At 36.3% G+C, this 23,892-nt stretch overlaps 3 long non-coding RNA genes across 9 annotated transcripts; 2 read left to right on the forward strand and 1 right to left on the reverse strand.

The window, feature by feature from the left end:
* Window positions 1-3,593: 3,593 nt before the first annotated feature.
* LOC132794908 (uncharacterized) lies at window positions 3,594-4,314 on the forward strand. Its single transcript, XR_009633366.1, has 3 exons — window positions 3,594-3,779; window positions 3,838-3,970; window positions 4,032-4,314. It is a non-coding gene; the product is annotated as an uncharacterized LOC132794908 (long non-coding RNA).
* An 8,712-nt stretch (window positions 4,315-13,026) lies between these two features.
* LOC132794912 (uncharacterized) lies at window positions 13,027-18,501 on the reverse strand. 6 transcript variants are annotated; one of them, XR_009633369.1, is made up of 7 exons: window positions 18,236-18,501; window positions 15,989-17,153; window positions 14,847-15,906; window positions 14,560-14,664; window positions 14,342-14,461; window positions 13,704-14,278; window positions 13,549-13,642 (listed from the first exon to the last, which is right to left on the reverse strand). It is a non-coding gene; the product is annotated as an uncharacterized LOC132794912 (long non-coding RNA). The 6 variants fall into 6 exon arrangements; XR_009633367.1 differs by having other exon boundaries at window positions 13,027-13,642; window positions 14,342-14,664; XR_009633368.1 differs by having other exon boundaries at window positions 13,027-13,642; window positions 14,342-14,664; window positions 16,287-17,153; window positions 18,236-18,500.
* A 2,314-nt stretch (window positions 18,502-20,815) lies between these two features.
* On the forward strand, window positions 20,816-22,439 carry LOC132794942 (uncharacterized). Of its 2 annotated transcripts, XR_009633388.1 has the most exons (4): window positions 20,816-21,194; window positions 21,258-21,418; window positions 21,490-21,797; window positions 22,425-22,439. It is a non-coding gene; the product is annotated as an uncharacterized LOC132794942 (long non-coding RNA). The 2 variants fall into 2 exon arrangements; XR_009633387.1 differs by lacking the exon at window positions 22,425-22,439 and having other exon boundaries at window positions 20,821-21,194; window positions 21,490-22,272.
* Window positions 22,440-23,892: the final 1,453 nt, after the last annotated feature.

Raw genomic sequence — 23,892 nt, forward strand, 5'->3', positions numbered from 1 at the left:
ATGCAAATCAGTATGTACGTATGTATGTATGAATGTCGAACAAACTCATTTTGTTTTTTAAAACAAATTTTTTAGTTTTTAGGTGAGCCAAAAATACGTATTCCAGCAATTTCAACGAGTGACATTCACGAAGAAATGTTGTTTGAGTTGTGGAAGGAAAATTTGACGGCATTGACGTGCGAGTAGCAACAAGCAAAAGTATTTACATATGTAATTTATTTATTACATTGTCGTCAGCAATTCTTCATACAAAGGCCCAAACTGATGGCGATTTCAATGCTATTGGCAATGGTCTATCTTATATGAGAAATTCCTCCACTTTGTCCTAATCTTCGTCAAAGTATTGAAATTTAAAAAGTTTTCCATTTTACAAATTTTCGTACAGTTTTTTAAATGGTCTCCAAATATTATTTACATTTGAACAGCTGGAGCGATCACACTATGAAATTTACCGTTGTTCATTCTTTGGATCTGTCTATGGCAATTAGGGTTGTTGATAATATATCAAAATATCAATATATCGATATTTTTTTTTATAAAAATAAATATTTATATCATCATATTTTTTCCCCTGATATATCGAATATCGCGATTTTTTTTTGATATATTTTTGATATTTCCTAATTAGTCGCGGCAAAAAGTGTTTTTTCGGAAGTTAAAAATCATTCTGCAACCTGCAACATTTGCAGTAAAATTCTCAAAACGAACAGCAACTCGTCGAACTTGCTGTCTCACCTTAAAAACAGGCATCGGGACGCATATCTAAAGTGTACAAAGGTAATTAAATCATAAAAAGTGACATGTGTGTATTTCGCCGAAATTGTGCCAAGGGTTCACAATTTCCGGGAAATACACACATGAATGTGTCTAATGTTTTTCTGGGGAATTCCGTGTAAGAGATTTAATAGGCAAAATAAAATCATTATTATATATGTTTTTATGCAGATGAATATGTAGATATACACAAAAAAAATAATTATGTATATATAATTTTGGAGTTAAATTTTGGTTAATGAAAAAAAAAATATATAAAAATTAAATATCAAAAATACTTGATATATCGATATTTTTGAGTTATAAATATTTTTATCAATTTGATATATTTTTGAAAAACAATATATGTATCACTTATACGATATTTTTAAAATATCACGCAACCCTAATGGCAATGTAAATGAAACCAAAAAATTAATACAACAAAACAAAAAGCATGAAGAATATTGTTAATCAAATTTACCACCTTTTACAGGAATCTTATTGTTTCAAAACGAGTTCGTTAATATGATGCAAAACACAAATATGTGGTAAATTAATTAAAGAACATATATGAACATAAACAAAAATGTCGCGACACCATCTAAAGTTAAAAGAAAAAACATATGTATGTATATGTACAAAAACATATTCTTATTTTGGCTAATATTTTGGTTGTTTATCGAAAAAACGCAACATCGATAGATATTAACTAATTATAGCCTATTCCCACTCCATCAAAAAACCTCGGCTTTTTTCCGATCAGGTCGAATTTTACGTTCGCCCAATGGAAAAACCCATAAGAAAAAAATTCGGTTCGAAACGTAAAAAACTGAGTGAGAATATATCCTCAAAAAATCATAAATTTCTTTAGTGGCGTTTTAGAGGTATTTGGGGAAAGGATCAATAACCTCAGTTCCAGCCCCATCCAAAATGTGCCCAATATATCAAATACCGATTAATGACTATCAGGCATGCTCCGGTATTCACTTTTCGTTTTCGTTTTGGGACCAAAACCGAGACATTCGTTTTTGGGTGCTCCGGCTTTCACAAATTTTTGGTCATCGTTTTGATATCGGAACGTTTCAATTGTGACTGCTAAAACAGCTGACTTGTGTTTTGGTCAAAAGTAAATAACTCGAAAAAATGCCTTCCGTATATCGTGCGTGGATAGAACTCACATAAGGATATTTTTATCCTGCATAGTTGATTTATGCTTCCCGTGAATGAAATATATTTGCCTTTTGTCTTTTTTGCAAAGAAAAATTTGAAACTTTCTTTAAAAGAAATCAGTTGAACGGCACTCAGCTGTTTCCCACAAAAAAAGGGGATGCCACCTTTTTAATGGATTTCATTCCGGTGATTTCAACAACATTTTTTTTTTTAATTTTAGCACTTAAGTAATTAAATTAAATAAATTTACTTTTATAAAACATATTTTACCCAACTTCAACAAATTTAATGTCATCCGTTTCATTATACAAGTATTTTTAACTTGCTTTTTCATTCTGTCAAAGGTATGGCAGCGTAGGCGATAACTCATGGTGTCGGACTTATCGGTCGCTTACCAAAACGAAAATTGTTCTTGCCCGCGGCAAAATTTTATTTGCAAATTTGAGGTGGGGTCAGAAATTAGTCGTTTTTAAAATATATACAAGCCTAATTGATCTTCTGGTGGTCTACCCATAGGGTAGAAGGGTATTATAACTTTGTGCCGGCAGAAAATGTATGTATGTAACAGGTAGAAGGAAGCATCTCCGACCCCATAAAGTATATATATTCTTCTGTCGTCTGTCCGTCTGTATGTCTGTCCGTATGAACACATAAATCTCAGAGACTATAAGAGATAGAGCTATAATTTTTTTTCGACAGCATTTGTTATGTTTGCATGCAGAGCAAGTTTGTTTCAAATTTCTGGCACGCCCACTTCCGCCACGCAAATCAAAATCTATTAACAAGCGTAATTGTAAAGCTAGAATTGCGAATTTTGGTATATACAATAATAACTATAGTATTTATGAAAATTTGGCTGCTCCAGATAAAAATTGTCGAAGTTATTAAAGAAATACTTTTGTATAGGCAAAAACGCCTACTTACTAGGGGTCTAATTTACTTTGGCCGACGATCTGGTATATTGAGCCGCCTATGGTATATTTTGAATGCGGTACTATATCGATATACCAATCGGTATATTTTTAGTATTTTAGTATATTTGGTATATTTTAAGAACAATACCCCAAAATATATTTTTAGTATTTTTGTAGTATTTTTGGTATGTTTTGAGAATAATACCGCAAAATATATTGTTTTTATTCAAAATGGGTAGAGGGTATCTCACAGTCGAGCACACTCGACTGTAACTTTCTTACTTGTTTTTTTTCCTTTTGTAAATAAGATCCGATTTAATAAAGAAAAATGCATTTACTTTTCATTTCGGCAAGACAAAATTTCTCGTTTTACAATTCGAAAGAATCTTGTGAAAGTGAAAACGGGAGCACCACCTTTTTCGTTTTCAAAACGTCACGTCATGTTAGCCAAGGCGCGCATTATCCGTTTTTAGATACATATGTATGTATATAAGGAGGAGCAATTTTGTGGAAGCCCTAGTCGCGGATTTTAAGAAAATTAACCTTTCGTCAACCCACCAAAATACGTTCATTGCGCAGGTGCTTCGAGTAGCTGGAACCAGTGCGAAACCAATCGGGCATCAGTCGACTCACGACGGAACACAATAGTGTTAAATAACACACTTTAGATTTTGGCGGGACTCTAAGTACTTGCAGAAAATAACCAAATGAAACAAGTAAGCTATTTATTTTTAATTTATGTTACGGACTGTTTGTCCTCCCTGGGGCCGCGCCGGCTGGCTCATCGGTACTCAGGTGGAGTTCCATCCCTGGCCCGCAGTCCGCACAATAGATAACTCCACCGATACGAAACAGCTGCTTTAAAACAGAAGAAACGCATCACTAACAAAACAAAATAGCTAAAACAAAAGGAAATGTAAAAACAAACTATTGACGACGGTGAGTACAAAGAAAACAACAATAAATATACTTACTGATCCATTTTATGTTTGAATAGGGCCCAGTTGGACCCCGGCGTACCCATCCTGTCTTGCGTTGGCCCCTACATCAGTGGTTGCTCCTCATCCGGCGTAGCGCTGTGGAATTCCCCTTCCCTCCATGATGAGAAAACTCACACAACCATGTTCATCGTAATTACAAATATGTTATTCACGAATTTTCCTTTTTAACTAACATTTAATTTATTTACAGATAACAAACAAAATACCAAATAACGAAATAGGAACGGAGCGAAACAACAACGGCCACAACGACGTAAAGGACAACTTTTCTTTGATGCGTCACACTCATTGTCAACCTGAACCTACCTAAGAGCTCTTGGTGGTCGGTGAAGGGGCGATACGGGTGAGGGATGGCAAATATATGCATATGTATAAATTAGTAAATATAAATATATGAATCCCGCCGCAAGTAAATTTCTAGGTATGTATGTATGTATGAAGGTGTTTTGTCGTCCCTACTCTGTCATTTTTACAAAAAATAAATTTTAATTTGTTAATTTGATATAATTTTTTTATAGACTTTATTTTTATTTAAGTTAAATTTTACTCTAGTCTTTAAAGTTTAGTTTTAAAGTGAGTTTTCAAATTTTTTCTCTTTTCTATATTATTTTTTTTACACTTAAATACGATTCTTTTATCTTCAGTGTTGTGTGTTGTCGTATTTCATATAGATATAAAATATTTATTTCTACATTTTTTTTGTCCCTCGTGGCTTGTCGTCAATGCGCCGTGTGTCTTTTCGCCGTTATGGTTATCTTCGCTTGGACTTCTGTTCAGTGGGGATTGTTGTCGTTGGTTGCGCGCGTTGGTTTATTTAAATTGAAATTTGATTTCTATTTACGGCGGTAAACGGTACAACTCGAACTCGATTCAACTCTTCTCGATGACGGAACACAAAAAACCCAGCCAAGATCGTCTAGTACGATATTCAGGCCGATAGTCTCCAACCTCGCTCGAAATTCCACTCCTCGACTCAGAAAAGTCCACATGCTAACCTCCCGTGAAAAAAGTTGGCTTTCTTCTTTACTCTCATCTTTAACAGGAGGAGCAGTTTTTAAACTTCCCTCCCCTGGATTTACCATTTCTTACCCGATATTATCGCCTCGCGATATTTCGATAACCCCCAACATTGCTGGCACAAACGATATCTAAAAACGTAACATTTATATTCAATTTTAATATTCTTTTTACATATACATATATAGTGACATATCCACTACCACACTCATTTCTCGTACGTGACAAATTTTCGTAATTATTCCCCTATCTTCCAAAAGATTCCTATCTAGATCATATTCTAAACATAAACCTGTCGCGACAAAGACCAATCGTCACAAACAAAAAGATCCATTTCACGCCACTTTCGAAGCCCAAAGATCAATTAAAAATTTCCATTGCAATTTGAGGACTCAGCATTAAAACACGAACACTTACACAAAATATTACACATATGTTAGCTCTAAGTCGTAATAAGAAGTTTCTTGATCAAACTCAACATATTGTAAAGTCAGTTTTTAAGGACACTTTTCTCAAACAAGACGCGAAGCCCGCTTTCTTGAGACCCCAAAGTTCATCTATAAGTAAATTAAAATAAAATCGTTTGTTTTATTTTTTTACCACCACGTGTGGAAGCAAAAAACATAATTATAAACCGTTAAACTTTCCGAAGCGCACTTGAATAATGGAGCTGAGGAACCTATCAGCATTCAACAATAGGATAGATTTCATTCGATCATTGTACCCAATGAGATGCGTTATACAGAATATCGTAATATTCGGAGCCATTGACAGACAGCTGGAGGGAGAGGCTCTGAAGACAGCCCAAGTCCACCTTTTGACATTACTACAATAAGTAAATTAATTGCGCAACAAGAGGGAGTTTATGAATCTTATGAAAATCATAATACCTCTAAAAGTGAAAACAATAATAAAAGAAATAATAACAGATCTTATGCAAACTATACACCCAACAATTCTTATTCGAATGATCAGTCAAATTCTAAACCTCAAAATAATTATTTGAATCAAAGCTCAAGTAATCAAAACCTTCATCAGCAATTCGAACAGAAGCTAAAAGAAGCTCAAAGCCAGAATCCTAATAATTATCCAGGAAACACTTCAAATAGTCTTGGGTCTAACCTACCTGTAAAAAGACAAAGAAAGAGCCAAAGTGGTCAATTTAAAATAGAGGCAGGTGAAAATGTTCATCAAAGTGCCTCGGACCCAAATGCAGAATTCTCCTTACATAAAAATAAAAATGAATTCGGAAAACCTAAAGTGTATCATTGATACAGGTTCTTCCATAAATCTCATTAAAAAAATTTTTTCGGTTTTAAAGTAAATAAAAATTCAATAAAAGTCCAAACAATAAATGGCATCACCGAACTATCGGAAAATACATACATATGTATATTTTTCGGTCTTTGTAGTAGACTTTGTCACTTTGTCAATGAGATGATGGAACAGGGTATTATTAGAAAGCTTAAATCCCCTTATTGTTCTCCACTCTGGATTGTTCCTAAAAAATTAGACATTTCAGGCAAACAAAAATTCCGGTTAGTCATTGACTACAACGAAATAACCCTTGATGATAAATTTCCCATACCTAACATGGAGATTCTAGATAAATTAATTAATTATTTGGCAAAGACAACATTTTACTAGAATCGATCTTGCTAAGGGATTCACCCGTATGCCCTTTTGGGCTCAAAAATGCTCCAGCGACTTTTCAACGCTGTACGAATAACTTACTTGAAGACTTGATCTTCAAAGATTGTCTTGTATATCTAGATGAAATCATTATTTACTCCACTTTATTGGAGAAACATATACATATCATCCCTTTCTAAAGTCTTCTCAAAGCTTCGAGAAGCCAACTTGAAACTATAACTGGACAAATATGAATTTATGAAAAAGGAAACAGAATTTCTTGGGCATATAATTACCACGGAAGGCACCAAACCCAATCAAAATCAAAGCTATTGTTCATTTTCCAATACCGTAAACGTCAAAAAAATCAAGTCATTTCTAGGTTTATGCGGATTTTACCGCAAATTAAATTGAAACAAGTAAGAAAGCTACAGTCGAGTGTACTCGAAAGTGAGATACCCGCTACCCATTTTGAATAAAAGAAATATATTTTTCGGTATTTTTCCCAAAATATACCGATAATACTGCAAAAATCCTGAAAATATACCAAATGGTATATTTGGTATATCGATATAGTACCGCATTCAAAATATATCATTGACGGCACAATATACCAGATTGTCACCCAAGATACTAAGACCCCTAGTAAGTAGGCGTTTTTGCCCATACAAAAGTATTTATTTAATAACTTCGACAATTTTTATCTGATCGCAACCAAATCAGGAATCATAACTACTACAGTTATTATTGTATATACTGAAATTCGCAACTCTAGCTTTAAAGGTACGCTTGTTATTCGATTTTATTGATTTGTGGGGGCGGAAGTGGAAGAATTGATATTTAAAACACAAAAAACACTTTTACATCCAGGAATTGAAAAACAATTAATTGGTTCAAAGTAAAATACTATTACCCTGATTATCAAAAATGAATACAAAATTTAATTAATGAATGTGAAGTTTGTGATATAGCTAAAAATGAACATAGACTCACAAAACTCACTTTCGAAATAACACCTGAAGTTCTTAACGTTAGAGATAAATTTGTAATAGATTTCTATATGATCGATAAAATACAATTTATTTCTTGTATAGATGTAACATATATACGAAATTCGTAACATCAAAGAGATTGGTTAGTAGCCAAAAGAGAAATTTGAAAACCCTTAGATATAAAAGGAGATAATGATTCAGCATTTAAAAGTGCAGCTTTGCAAATTTGGTAACAAGAAGACAATATAAAAATTAACATTACCACAAGCAAAACTGGAATATCCGACATAGAAAGGTTCCATAAAACACGATGATGTAGAAAACAAATTAACAAAATTTGAAACAATTTTATACACCTTTAATCATAAAAGAAAGCATAAAACATGATAAACATTTTGAAGAAACAAACAGGGGAAGAAAAGTCACCCATTATAAATCAAAATTTTAACAGAAGAAAGCAATTAACAAAAGCAAATACTACAATTAACCCGCTTAGGTATCTTTAATCCGAAACTACTTAAACATGATCAAATAGCTCATTTCAATCATGAAAAATTAATTGATATAAAAACTTCAGCATGGTTCAATCCAATTACAAATGAAAGTTTTCTGATGTCTCATATACCACTTAGCAATCTCGAAGTTAAAACTTTCCAAATAATTCTATATCCAGACGGAAATGACAGATTAGTGAAAATATTGAAGGGACATTTTTTAATAACTTTGTTTCAAATACTATTTCAAAGAAATGAAATGAATGCATTGCAAATATAATAAAACAAGAAACACCAGTTTGTACTTTCAATAAATATCGCAAACAAGACCTTATACAAATATTAAAACCAAATACAGTAGATTCCGGTTATAGCGACTTTCAAGGGACCGACAATTTTACGTCGTTATACCCGGAAGACGCACTAACCGAAAGGAGCAACATTTATTTTTGTTTTGTTTTTTTTTATGGTTGCCATATTCGAAATTGGTTTTTAAGATGAAGCAAATTAATTTTTAAACAAAACAAAAAATTTATAAATTTAATTTAATAGCATGGTTTTTCCATAATAAATCGTATACCTGCATGTTCCTTAGCATAAGCTAAGGCGTCAGCTAAAACTAACAGAGAGTAGTGAGAATGAAAGAACCTTTGTGTCGCTCCTACGCACACAAGCAAGAGTGCCAATCACTGATAAATGCATACATTTATGACAGCGTCGTTTGATACTTCAATTTGTTGGCATTATTTCGCTGTATTTTTTGTCGCAATATCCGGTTGAATTGTGAAAAATTTCGTCGGTATAAGCGGTTTGTCGCTAAAAGCGGAGACGTACTAAGCGGAGGCCCTTTTATATAAGGTTGTATGGGGACCAACCAAGCCATCGACTTTTCGTCGCAATAAGCGGACACTATAAGCGGAGTCGTTTTAACCAGATTCTACTGTATTGTAATAACTTGGAATATAACACGCACCAAACTAAACCAAAATTGTAACAATTTACATTGAAAAGGATAGAATAATCAAAATATTTAATTGTACAATCGAATTAAAAAATTTAAAATTATCAAATGGAGCCCAACATTTCACAACACTTATGTTTACAGAATACAATGTAACTAAAATAGGCCATTATCATACAACGAAACAAAAGAAATGATTTTGTATAACAATAAGGAAAATATTATCTACAAATATTCAACAATTACAATTGTATTAACCTTAATTCTTATTGTTATATATTTAGCAAGTAAGAAAATCAAAACACTTTTCAACACAATCATACAAAAATATATAAGAAAAAATGAAACGAACACAAGTGCTAATGCTGAATTTGAAATTACAGAAAAGCCAGTCACACTTATGTTATTATTATTATATGGCGATGACAACCCTTTTATCGGGTCTCGGCCAGAAGCGCAATGTGCCTCCACGCATCTCTGTCCTGAGCGCGCCTTCGCCAGTTGGTAACACCAAGTGTGGACAGGGTTACCATCACCTGGTCTTGCCAATGCGTTCGGGGTCGTCCTCTCCTTCGTGTCCCAACAATCACCGCATCAATCACCTTACGAGCCGGAGCGTCTTCATCCATACGGGCAATGTGGCCCAGCCAGCGAAGTCTTTGAGATTTCACTCGACTAGCTACGTCAACATCACCGTACAGCTCCTACAGCTCGTGGTTGTATCTGATGCGATAAATATCGTCCACGCAGATTGGACCAAAGATTTTGCGAAGAATTTTTCTCTCGAACACTCCAAGAGCAGCTGCATCTGACTGCGTCACTGTCCAGCACTCCGCACCATATAGGAGTACTGGAAGAATGAGCGTCTTGTAGAGTGTGGTTTTCGTGCGTCGAGAGAGAGCTCTACTATTGAACTGCCTACTGAGCCCAAAGTAACACCTGTTGGCAAGTGTTATTCTCCGCTTAATCTCCAGACTGACATCATTTGTGCTTGTTATAGCAGTGCCTAGGTAGATAAACTCCTTGACGGACCCAAAGCTATAGTTCTCTGCAGTCAGCTGAGAGTCAAGACGCCACGATTCTCTGCTAGAGCACACCATAAACTTTGTTTTCTCCATATTCACTGCTAGTCCTACTTTTGCTGATTCCTTTTCAATAGCCCCGAAGGCTCGTGTGACATCACGCTTGGTGCGGCCAATGATATCAATATCATCAGCGTAACCAAGGAGCTGGACACATCTGTCGGTTAATATCGTGCCCGTCCGATGCACACCAGCCTTTCTTATAATACTCTCCATTAAAATATTGAAGAGTATACAAGACAGCGAGTCACCTTGTCTGAGGCCACACTTGGTAGTAAGGGTTTCGGATTGGCCACTTCCTACCTTGACAGAGCTGATGGTGTTGCTCAATGTCATTCTGCAAAGTCTAGTCAGCTTTGCTGGTACATCAAGCTCAGACATGGCGGCATATAGGCGATCTCGCCGGGGGCTATCAAATGCGGCTCTGTAGTCGACGAAGAGATGGTACGTGTCGATCTGGTTTTCGTAAGACTTCTCCAGGATTTGGCGCAAGGTGAAAATCTGGTCAACAGTGGACTTGCCAGGCCTGAACCCGCACTGATAAGGTCCAATCAGTGCTTCAGCATAGGGTTTCAGTCTTTCACACAATAGGCTCGTTAGGACCTTGTATGCAACTGGAAGAAGGCCGCAGCACCTGCAGACTTGTTGTAAGCCGTTGGATTGCACCCTTTACTTCAATATGACTTTGGATGGGCACTTCAATATCAGTGCCATAGATAGGGGCTCGTGGATCATAGTCTTCGGAGTCTGTGCTTGAGCCAGACAACAGACTCGAGAAGTGATCCCTCCATAACCTCAGCACGACCTCTGCTTTTGTGACAAGATTTCCATCATCGTCCCTGCACGCCACTTCACCAGTCTTAAATCCTTGGGTCAGACGCTTGACCCTCTGGTAGAAGTTAAGTGCTTCATTCCTTCATTCCATCCACAATGGCTCGTGTCGCCTTAGCCTGCAGTGTTCTTCTGTAGGCGGCGTCCTTTGCAGCTGTTGCGTCATGACACTCCTGATCGTACCATGGATTCCTTGTTAGAGGACGCTGGAATCCAAGCACTTCTTCTGCCGAAGCTCGCAGGGAGTGAGATATGAGGGCCCACATATCGCTTATTTACCTTGAATTAAACGCTTGAGGACAAGCTAATTTATATAGGTTGGGGGAGTGACATATCCACTGCCACACTCATTTCTCGTACGTGACACATTCTCGTAATTATTTCCCCTATCTTTCAAAAGATCCTATTGCATTCACATAAAGACCATATTATATTCTAAACATAAACTTGTTGCGACAGCAACCAATTAAAATTAAAATAAAATCGTTTGTTTTATTTTTTATTTACCCTTCGTGTAACGCGAAAAACATATTTATATACATTTAAATCTCCCAAATATTTTCAACCAAAGAACGTAAATTTAAAGTAAATAAATGAAATGTTAATAGATAAGAAAAATGTAAAAATCGAATAAAAAAGAATATATATAAAGATATTTTTATCGATGTCGTGCATGCCCCTATGTCTACTGAAATTCGATTATCTGATGGCTTGTGTGGTACGAGGTAGTGACCCATAATTGCGCATCTCTGAACAGCATTCCAGTTGGATCCAAATCCTAATGTCATTTTGTCAATAATAGCGCCTATTCTTTTTGTGGTTGATGGGCATGTGTCACTCTTACTCAAGTAGTAAAAAGTTTGCAACGTGCCATCGGCAACTACGATCAACTCCTGCGATAAAACTGTGATATTAGGTTAGCATTGTTATCTATTAAATTTCTCTATGTCATTCAGATTTACCATTCGTTCTGTCTCCTTTTGAGTGGATGTGTGCTGACTTGAAGTTTTGCTATCAACATAGACGACAGGTGACCCAGATCGGTATAGAATCTGCGCCGCACATGCCACACAGCAGACACCAATCGTACTCAACAGAATGGACAGAATTGAAATAGTTTTCATATAGCGCTCCTTGGATGCCATCCATCACTAGCGTAATGGATAGAGCATCTAACCAGTGCTTAAATGTTTGTTCATAGTTCGAATTGGAAAGGAAAGCGATGGTTAGTTTTCGTTTTGAAATCGAAAACGAAAAAATTGGTGCTCCCGTTTTCACTTTCACAAGATTTTTTCGAATTGCAAAACGAGAAAATTTGACTTGCCGAAATGAAAAGTAAATGCCTTTTTCTATATTAAATCGGATCTTATTTGCAAAAGGAAAAAAAGTAGTTGACTCATTGGTTTTATTGTCGTTCTTTTAAGCCGGCCAGCAGATCAATTAGGCTTGTAATTATTTTTAAAACGACTAATTTCTGACCCCACCTCAAATTTGGATATCAAATTTTGCCGTCGGCAACAACAATTTACGTTTTGGTGAGCGACCGATAAGTCGGACACCATGAGTTATCGCCTAAGCTCCATAATTTTGATAGAATGAAAAAGCAAGTTAAAAATACTTGTATAATCAAACGGATGGCGACAAATTTGTTGAAGTTGGGTAAAATATGTTTTTTAAAAATTAATTTATTTAATTTAATTACTTATGCGTTAACATTTTATAAAAAAAATTGTTGGAATAACCGGAATGAAATGCATTAAAAAGGTGGCATCCCCATTTTTTGTGGGAAACAGCTGATTGCCGTTCAACTGATTTTTTTAAAGAAAGTTTCAAATCTTTCTTTTCAAAAAAGACAAAAGGCAAATATATTTCATTCAGGGGAAGCATAAATAAACTATGCAGGATAAAAAAATCCTGAGTGAGTTCAATCCACGCACGAAATTGGACATACAAAAGACATTTTTTCGCGTTGTTTACTTTTAACCAAAACACAAGTCAGCTGTTTTAGCAGTAAAAAATGAAACGTTCCGATAGCAAAACGATAACCAAACACGTGTGAAAACCGGAGCACCTAAAAACGAAAACGAAAAGTGAAAACCGGAGCATGCCTGAGTGTGAAGTTTTTCTCTCCCCTCCTTGTTAATGTAAAATAAAATGGCAAATTATTGTTGTCATGAGTGGTGAGTCGTTTATTTATCTCTAAGGGTACGTATTTATTTATTTATTGTAGTAGTATTTTCTATTTATATTATATATATATAATTATATATATTTTAGTGAATTGGCTTACGACAGAGTTTCACCGTAGTGGTAGATTGATAGTTGTAAAAATGTCTGAGAGTTGTAAAACATATGGAGCATCGGGGAATCTACAGCATTTAGTAGGAGGTAAGCAGAGGATTCCCATACTGTTGGAGAAGAAGACCTTTCAACCGGGAGCTTAACCACAGAGACTCCAGTGCCCACCAACAGTAGCAACCTGAGTAGGAACGGCAGCAGCTAGCAATTCGGCGGATACGGGCCAACATAGTCATCCACCAGAGCCGCGACTTATAGGAGGGGATTCTGACGTCGATACGCGTTCATGGAGATGATGAAGCTGGTGCGGGAGGTAATCCGGCCGCAGAGACGATTGAACCCGCCACGTTGCAGCCAAAATCGATGTCTAATGCCATTGCCGACCATACAATGTCCTTTGCCGCGTTCGAAGTATATACCGAGTAGTCCTGAAGTTGGGTACGATCCGCACGCAGTGAACTGACAGAATCCCCATGGCAACATGCGTCCAGATACTGGAGACGGAAGAACAGATGAATTAAGGATGGAACGGAGTCGACGAGAGACCGAACGTACCAGAAGTTGAAGCGGACTTTCGATTCGATGGTGCAGATTCCAGACACGCTGTGGAGGATTTTGTCTTTCGCAACGAATTTTTGCAGAGACAGTACCAATGTCCTTGGAGAGAAGTGCTTCAGTGCGGCAAACCCGATGTGCTTAGTGCGCAATCTGACAATTTTCGCAGGCCACGAATCGCGTTATGAAAGAAAGAAAGAAGCGTTATGAGAGAAAGAAGCGGTTCGAAGAGTGAAGAACAAAGATCCTTGAGTCTTTTTTTATATTATCATCGGTGGACCGGCATGTCTGTTAGTCAGCTGGGGCAAGGGTGTCGAGAGCTTGTCGACAAGATGAATTACAATGTGCTGCAGGAGCCAACCGTCCAATCCTGGGTCTAGTCAAGCTGTCATTGTCGTACGGCGACAGGTCGGTGTAGATAATATTCTTCATGTGCCCCGATTTGAAACAGAAAGTTTATTTGGAAAATGATTTCTGGAGAGCGTTCAGGCGAGTTGGAAGCTGGGGATACCAGACTCACTCACTGGTCTAATACAGAAAGCGCATGTTCAAGACTTTTTACGGGGATGTGCAACCTGCAAGGAGACCAAATCACAGAATTATTCAACGCAGGCCGGCATTGGAAAAGAAATACTTACCGATCACCCATTCCAGAAATTTTACATCGACTTCTTGATCCATATGTGAGCACGCTTGTATCTTCATAGTTGTGTATAATTTTTGCAAGTTTACTTTTTTTTCCTGGTTCACGAGGTATTCTTGAAATTCGAAGTGCCGGAGGGTTACACTCCGACAACAGACGACAATTTATTTCCGAATCGTTTAGAACGATGATCAAAGCATCAGAATCACTCACATGCGCACGTCGATATATTCACCCCAAAGTAATGCCGCTGAACTCGTAAACCGGACCGTGATATGAGAGCGTATTTAGAGAACGACCACCGGGATGGATGCTCACCTACCGGAAATCGAAGTAGCGATACGCTTATATAAATTAATAAATACATATATAATAATCTCCGAAATGGGTAACATATAAGATCGGAGATCTCGATGAAAAAGGAAAGACAGTAGCTGGTTTTGAATTTATTTATTATTTCACGGGTTCTGGATAATTAACGAAAATATTTGTATACATACTTCTGGGATTGTCCTCAGGTCCAACGTCGATTGAAATGTGCCATTGTTTTTTGGGCGGATATAGACACAGTACCACCACACGAGGAGTACGGCGCGGGTGTCAGTGCGTAAGCACACTGATTTCGTTGCACTATTCCGGTGTTGACTGTAGTAGTTTGTAGTCACACTACTTCAGCTAACGGGAAGATCCTGTGTTTCGCGCGAACGATAGAAAAACGAGAAACGCAGCGTGGGTGAAATGGTTGCTAGCGTGTAATCACACTGGCCCAGTCACACTGTACGCACTGTTCTAGCGTTGACTGTAGTAGTTTGTAGTCACGCTACTACATCTAATTGGAGAGTTCTGTGTCTTGCGCGGACGATCGAAAACTGAGGGGTACGGTGTAGGTGAGACGGGTGTTGGCGTGTAATCACACTGGCACAGTCACACTATACACACTATTCTAGCGTTGACTGTAGTAATTTGTAGTCATACTACCACAGCTAAAGAAAGAATTCTGTACTTTGCGCTGATGAGAGGAAAAACGAGACGCGCGGCGTAGGTGAAATGGTTGCTAGTGTGTAATCACACTGATGTGTGTAATCACACTGGTCCAATTACACTATACACACTATTCCATCGTCGACTGTAGTAGTATGTAGTCACACTACTACAGCTAACGGTAAAGTTCCGTGCGTTGTGCGAAAAGAAAGACAACGAAAGACAGTGCGTCGTCGCACTCTAACGGGATTATGCAAAACAATTCTAATTAGGTATGCGTAATCGCATATGATCGAAAGGGGGGGCAGCGGGGAGGAAGCAATGTATAAACAATTCCCAATTGTGTTTTAGTAGTAGACAATATACAAGTTTTCTTCCACTCACGTCTTGTCTAGACACAAGATGAGAAAAGAATTTATCCTTTCAGTTTGCCGTATACGCGTATACTTATAACTAAATAATCTAATAGCTAAAAGAAAAAATTTATCTATTTCGCCGTTTTCTATATTCTTCACCCAGGATAATGCATTGTAGTTTCTATTTTTATCATCCAACATATCTCTTTCGTGGTCCTCAGAACTGTAAATATAAATACAAATACAAATATATTTCTTAATTTAAATCCAATTAGAATAGCAGTTTAAAAATATTAACAACTTACCTCTGATTGTTTTATAAAAGACGCGCAGGAAAAAATTAACTTTCTCGTACAGCACTCACAAAACAAATGACGCATGATACACAAAATTTCACTTGTTTACGTAAATTTGCAGTTTTTTGAGAAAAGTAGGCGTTAGGGAAATTACGCGTTGCGCTAAGAGGGCGCGTACACCAAACTCATTGCAAGAAGCTTTCTACAAGAAGATTCATCTAGCGATCTACAGGAATGTCTTGCAGTCACGGTCTTGGCATGACACGAAACACAATTGGGAAGTATCAAGCATCAAGCTTGAACGTACCTGCAGAGTATGCCTTGGCTGCGGGGTGAAATTCGTGGTCGTTATTTGCACTTTGCAGTTTTTGGAAAAGACAACTTCACTTTTCTTGACACTCGCGAGCAAAGGTCTACGCACCACTGGATTCTAATCCTCTTACTCTCGCTTTTATTTAGGTCAAGGTCTTGGCTCTGCTAACTCGCTTTGTTTTAATTTCGCCTAAATTTGCACATGCGCTGTTAACTCGATTGGCGCTGCTTACATTGCACATGCGCTGTTACTCGATTGGTGCTGCTTACGTTGCGCATGCGCTGTTTAACTCGATTGGTTCTGTATACATACGTTGCTCATGCGCTGTTAACTCGGCACAGCTGGCTCTATCTGAGTGACCGTATGTTTTCGAGTGACTGAGTGAAAAGGCTCTGGTATATATTATTTATATATTTATTGAGGCGTAATATGGTGCGTCACAAATTGTTTTCGTATATTATTGTTGTTTCTTTTTTTGATCTTACTTAGCAGAACATATCGTTAAAGTGATATTTTAAAAATGACAAAATTGCGACAGACCTGCAAAAATATCGATGACATTTCTTAAATTATCGACTTTTTAGAAACATGCATGACCATACTTAAAAACAGAATTATTGCACTAACTTACCAATACATAGGTATGTCAAACAGTCAAAATAATGGCACTAACCATACAATACATAGATGCGTCAATTCATACAAAAAAACCTACCTTTAAAAACAGAATTATGGCGATCCCAGTCGGGCCGAGCGCTGCGATTCGAACACCAGAGCCTCTTCGGCTCATTCGAAAATTCGAAGTTCTAACGTGTGACGTACGTCACACCAGTGCTGCCAACCAATGACCAGCAAAAAAAGCTGTTTTGACGGAAGGAATGGAGAAAAAAGCTCAACAAAATTATAAAAAAAATCCAAAAAAGTTAAAAACAAATGTATCAAAAAAGGGAAAAAATGTCTACAAAAATAACAATTTGCTAAGTTCATTTTTGTTTAAAAGAAAAAAAAATGTATCAAAAAAGAGAAAATTGTCTTAAAAAAATAATTTATTAAGTTCATTTTTGTTCAAAAGATAAAGATTTCCATTATTTTATCGTTATTTTCTTAGTCTGTCTCATTTGCGTATGACATATTAATTTAATTTAATTCAACCAATATACAATAAACACGGTAAATGCTGATGAATACAAAGACATCGTAAATTTAAGAGTGCTGTTCAAATATTCATTTCTGATACCGTAAAAGCTTAAGAGCTTTTGCTGTTGCAAGCACTTTGAAGTCAAATAATGGTCAAGTAGAATTTTCCATTAAAAGGTTGCAAAAAAATAATTTAATATCTTCTGCAGATATTTTACAGGCATTTTTGTACTTTTGTGTTAACACAAAAAAGTTGGGAAAAAGCCAACTGAATCTCTAAAACAGTCAGAATTCCCGCTTTTCACAATTCCCGCAATTCACAAATTTTTCCCGCAGTTAGCCTTAAAAAAGCCAGTATTGACGGGAAAAAATCCAAATTGGCAGCACTGCGTAACACACTCAGTTCAGTCGCAGATCAAATGCGGAGCGATGAGCACGAGCGTATTTCGTAGCGCTCTGCTTTCGTTTCTATGTATGCGTGTATGTACATATGTATCTACATACATAGTATGTGAATGCATGTGAAGTTCTGCAACGAGCAGTTGCCTCGCTGACAAGCTAATGCACGTCAATTTTGTCGCAAGACTGAAATTTTAAATCAAAAAAATATTGAAACTAAGGTGTCGCCATAGAAGTATGTTCACTTTTCGACGCAAGAGGTTGTCTGCGGACGAATTTTTTCTGAAATTAACCCTTGTGCAAAATGACATTTTGCAATGTATGCCGTAGACACGGATAGAATTAAAACATTTAGAGAATTAGATAATTCTCACATATATTATTAATATGGTTCATAAGCAACTTACATTTCAAAAACATGTCAAGGAGACATTAATATTAGCTTCTAAATATGTAAATATTGATTGCATCGTCTAAAGGTTAATGCACATCTCATTGACGTCTCGCTCACACTACTACGCTGAGACCCTTTCACTCGCACTCATTGTCAAGATTACTAGGGTACCAGCTTTTGCCGACGAGACTACCTTGTATAATTGTATCATGGTCATGGTCTTTATCAGAAATCCATTTTTTTTTTGTTTTGGTCGTTCACCGCTGCGTTGCAATTTCTTCACTTAAGATCACCGAGTGACCAACGCACAAAAATCTGAAAATATAAAAAAAAAATATCACGTACTCATTTGGGCAAACAATATTACGATATAAATAAATCGTTTTCCAAAAATATCGATATATTGATATTTCGATATCGGAGAACTGCAACGAGTAAGACATTTTTGCTCATACTCGAGTACTGATTCAGTACTCTGTTTGATTTATTCCGTTTGCGTCGGGTATATGTATTGAACTTTTTTTTTTCCAATTCTATGCCGACGAACAAGTTTCAAACACGAGTAATCGGTAGAGGTGCAAAAACGGAGCCAACAACGATAAATCGATGTTGGCCTGAAAATTTCAACATCGAGTGACATCGATACGTCGCCTGTTTTGACATCACAGGCAAAACACGTAAATATTCACCTATTTTTGAACAAAAATAGAGATTTATGAATTGTTAGTTTGTAAGAAACTGAAAATAGTGTTCTGTTATATTCATTTTAAGTTGTTTTTGAAATACATTTATTTACTTTTTTCATTTATTTTTGGACGTTTTATAAATTCAAGAATTTTGTTCGATATATCGATGCATCGATGTTGTGTCTGGGAAACATCGATATTGGGAAACATCGATGTTTTTGCACCAGCCATATGTGCCCATACATGATGTTTTTACGAACGCAACCAATACCCGAAATTCAATCATAATCAAACATGATTGATTTACATAAATGCTAACCGGTGTCGAGTACACATATGGCTGGTGTATTTGTGCTCGCATATATATGTATTTCTAGAAATTTCTACTTTTTAAAAATAATAGTTTTAAATTCAATTTTTAAAAAGAAAAATAAATTAGATAATTGAATTTATATAAATTAAAATTATATTTTTAAATTATAATAAATAAATAAATTTGATAAATAATCAATAAGAAAACAAATTTTATAATGTATAATATATAATATAAAATGACAATAATAATTATTATAAATACTACTTTTGCTTCATTTTATCTTAAAACCATTTTTAACATACATTTCATCAAAGATTTCTATCACACGCATCATAACCTAATCACTTGAGTAAACAACAGATGACTAAAATCAAAACAATTATACTCAAGTAAAAATATCTTGAATTCTGACTTAGCAACAGTTCAACCCGATGAATCGTTAGCAACAATCGTATCAAAGGGTTTGATGCAAGCCGAAGCAGCCCATACTTGTACTTGATTGTGATTACCGAGCGAAAATCGGTTTGAGTAAAATCAAATCAGCTGACGCTGGAAGTACTTGAGTTGAATCGAACTCGTTGCGACTAATGGTTTGAATTGATTTGATTGCAATTTGGGTATGAGTATTCGCTCATACTTAATCATACTCGTTGCAGTTCTCTGGTATGTATACCGAGGGCATTTGCTTGCTTTAAATTATGTGTCCAAAATGAGCCGATTTTAAAAGTGTTTTCTGAGTAGGCAAATAAATAAAAGCATTTTCTAAGCAAATTTGGGGTTGCTCCACATAGGCTCAAAAAGAGCTCATATGTGAGCATATTCGGAGCAGCGGTAAGCAAGTACAAAGTAAAAACACCACTTAAAATAACGGTGTGCAGATCGCTTTTCCCAAAATGTTCGAATATTGACAATTTTAGTTAGTTTGAACATTGAAGAGTAAGTCTGACGTGCTTAAAAAGGTGTAACAGAGTGCTTAAAATTACGTAAAAGAAAGTATTTCAACTGAAATTTAAAACAAAAAGTTCATATATGGGTTAAAATTTAAGATAAAGTTTGTAAGATTTCCATGTTTTTAATATAATAATACACATATGCATAGAATTTAAGAATTAATTTTTCAGATTTTTCCAATTTTTCGTATACTTTTTGAGAAAAATAAAAAAGAAATATAAAATCTAAATTTTATTGATTGAAATTACTTCAAAAAAATCTATCAATTAAGTGTCTGAAATGAACCTTTTTCGTGGAGATTTAAGTGCCTAAAAATTATACTTTTATGAGTATTTTCTGAGCGTTTTCAATACTTTATTATTATTTATTTTTGTGTCAAAAAAGAGTCATATTAGACTCAGAAATTTGCCTCTTGAAGTACGACCTTTTTACGGAAAAAACCGCTCTTTCCGGTCTCTTTTTTTGGGCACTTTATGATATAAAATGCTCATAAAAAACTATCCGAAATCGCTCAAATTGCCTGCTAAGCTTGGGGGCGCTCTGACTGGGTCATCGGTACTCAGGTGGAGTTCCATCCCTGGCCCGCGGTCCGCATAATCGATAACTCCATCGATACAAAACAGCTGCTTTACAACGGAAAAACTCATCACTAATAAGAAAACAAACAAAAAGGTAATAGCTTTTTTTGCTGCACTCAGTTTTTTTTACGTTTCGCACCGACGAACGTAACATTCGACCTGAACGGAAAAAAAACCGAGGTTTTTGGTGCAGTGGAAATAGGCTATTAATATACAGCTACCGCGCAATTTTAAATTGCTGTCGAAAATTATAGCTCTATCTCTAATAGTCTCTGAGATCCAGTGTTTCATACGGACAGACACACAGACGGACATGGCTAGATCGTCTCGGCTATTGATGCTGATCAAGAATATATATACTTTATACATACATTTCCTGCCGGAACAAATTATAATACCCTTCTACCCTATGGGTAGCGGGTATAAAAACTATTGACGACGGTAAGAAAAAGAACAACAATCATATACGAAAACAATTCACTGATCCACTTTCTTGTTGAATAGGGCCACAGCTGGACCCTGGCGTAACCACCCTACTTGAGATGGCCACATCGGCGCCATCTCCCTTGCGTTGGCCGCTACAGCAGTGGCTGCTCCTCATCTGGCGTAGTGCTGTGGAATTCCCCATCCCCCATCCCACGAAACGATCATGTTCACCGTCGCAAGTATAATTATGTTATTATTTAAAATCTTTCCTTATTAACTAACATTTAATTCGTTTACTTACTATTAACAGATGACAAACAAAGAACAAAATAGCGCAAAAGGAACGAGGCGAAGCAATATAGCCACAACGGCGTAAAGGACAATTTCTTTTATATGTTACGCATTTGGGAGATTAGTATATATTCATTTATTAATTTATATACGCATGTTTGTGTATATGTACATATATATACATATATGTTTACGTCGCTTAATTCTCTAGCTTGACCTACCTAAGAGCTCTTGGGATTGGTTAAGGGGTGAGGTAATAGAAGATATATGTATATATATGAATTTGTAAATATCAATATGTAAATCTCGCCGCGAGTAAATTTGTAGGTTTGTATGTATGTCGTCCCTACTCTTGCTTTAATATTCTTTAATTGCTTTTAACTTTTAATTTCTTTTCTTTTCAACCAATTTAAAATCTTTTTTTTTTTTTGGTTTTGCACAAACATCTTTTGGTTGCTTTGTCTCATTCTATAATAGTTTATTACTCTAATCATAGTAAAAATTATAAATAAATGAGTAGTAATTGACCAAAGCGAGAAAGTCAATAAATGAATAAAGGTCTCAAAAACTCCGGAATAAGCAGCGAATGTAATGTCAAATTAGTTATATGGTTTATAATTAACGACAATTACGAGCTCGATCGAGCAATCTGCTACCAATGATGATTGCGATGTCCCTCGTGACTCGTTGTTACTAAAGTGCCGTGCGTCGCCTCGCTGCGATGGTTGTCTGCACTCGGGCTTCTCTCCAGCGGTGATAGTCGCCGTTGTTTGTCGCGCCGTTAATTTTTGGACGTTATATCTGACTTTCAAAAAAAAAACGATGCCACCAGCACAAATTTCGAACAGCACTTTCTTTTGGTGGACCATCTCCAACCTCGCACTCTATCCAACCCCTCGATCAAAAAAATCTACATGCCAATCTCCAGTGAAAAAAATTTACGTTCTCTTTTAGGCTGATGTCAGAGTGCGCGCGAGAAGCGAAGCAAAGCGATGAGCAAAGCGATGAGCAAAGCGATGAGCAAAGCGAGAAGATGTCAGAGTGAGAGTTTTGCGAGAGCGAGCTACATTGTTCTATTTTTCAGTTATTAAAAGATGGTGATGGCAGGTTGCAAACTGCTCTCTCGCTTTGCTCTCGCTTTCTAGCTTGAACTCGCAACTCGCTTCGCTTTCACTTTGCTATCTTTCGAGCGATTGCATATAAAAAGGGTTGCAGTGGTTTATCGCTCGTTCTCGCCCAATATTATCGCATCGCTTCTCGCTCGCACTCTGACATCAGCCTTACTCTAATTGTTAACATGAGGGGCAACTTAAAACTCCCTCCCTTCCTTGGAGTTGCCATTTCGTACCCCTATTATCGCCTCGCGTTATATCGATAAGACCCCAACTCTGCAGGCACAAACGATACCCAAAAACGTAACAAAGAACGTTTTATATATTACCTAAATAATTAAAAAATTCAAGAGGATATGTGGAAAATCCAAATTTTGAAGGAATTGCAAATATGTCTGTTTTATGGATTTATAGGGTTTTCATTTTCCTCAGTTTATACCATTATGGTAAATGCATATATGTATGTATATTTATACAATTTTCCGTAATTTCAAGAAAAATCAGCAGTTATTTATTTGACCATTTGTCAAAGCATCAACTCATAAAAATCATTCATAGCCATAAAATCTAACCATGAGCCACAGCGACGCATAAAATCAACAAGAGAAGGGGGGAAAACACTCGCGCGTCTGCGAAAATACTCGAGTGAATTTCAGAATGTGGGCAGATACTCACAAGGCACAAGCCATTCGTCATGAGTAAAAAAATGATCGGCTGCACGAAACACAATCACTCGAAAGGCACAAGATCCGGTGCCAAAAAGGCAAAAGCAGGAGTGCGATTACGATACAATTATATGTAGAAGGTACTCTCGTCCATGATGCAATCATAGAAGGTAATTGCGTCTGCAAGAGGTGCTACCTCTATAATCACCCCTTACAAGACGCAAGGGGATTAAAATTGTCAATTGACTTCTATAATTGTATTATGCACTCGCGATGCCCAAATGATTTTGGGTATATAACTCAGGTAGCTGCGAGTGGTGAGTAGCACCGACAAACAGAAATATATGGGTGTGAGTTGAGGGTGGATATATGAAAGTGTTACAACAATACATACATATATGCAATTTAGTTGTGTAAGCTTAAACTACGATGGAGTTGTTGGTAGTTTCTTGACACGGCATTTTGTAAGTGCAATGTCGATTAATGATTGAAAAATATATTTGAATTTTTACACATTTTTGAGTTACACATTTTTTTACTTTGCTGCATCTGTATCTGCATCAGAAGACAAGGCCTTGACTTCTGATAACTTTAAGTTTTACCTTTTATTATTGCAAACACTGATATTACAAATTTATTTATTGT

The sequence above is a fragment of the Drosophila nasuta genome, chromosome 4 (assembly GCF_023558535.2).
Source record: "Drosophila nasuta strain 15112-1781.00 chromosome 4, ASM2355853v1, whole genome shotgun sequence".
Taxonomy (NCBI): Eukaryota; Metazoa; Arthropoda; class Insecta; order Diptera; family Drosophilidae; genus Drosophila; species Drosophila nasuta.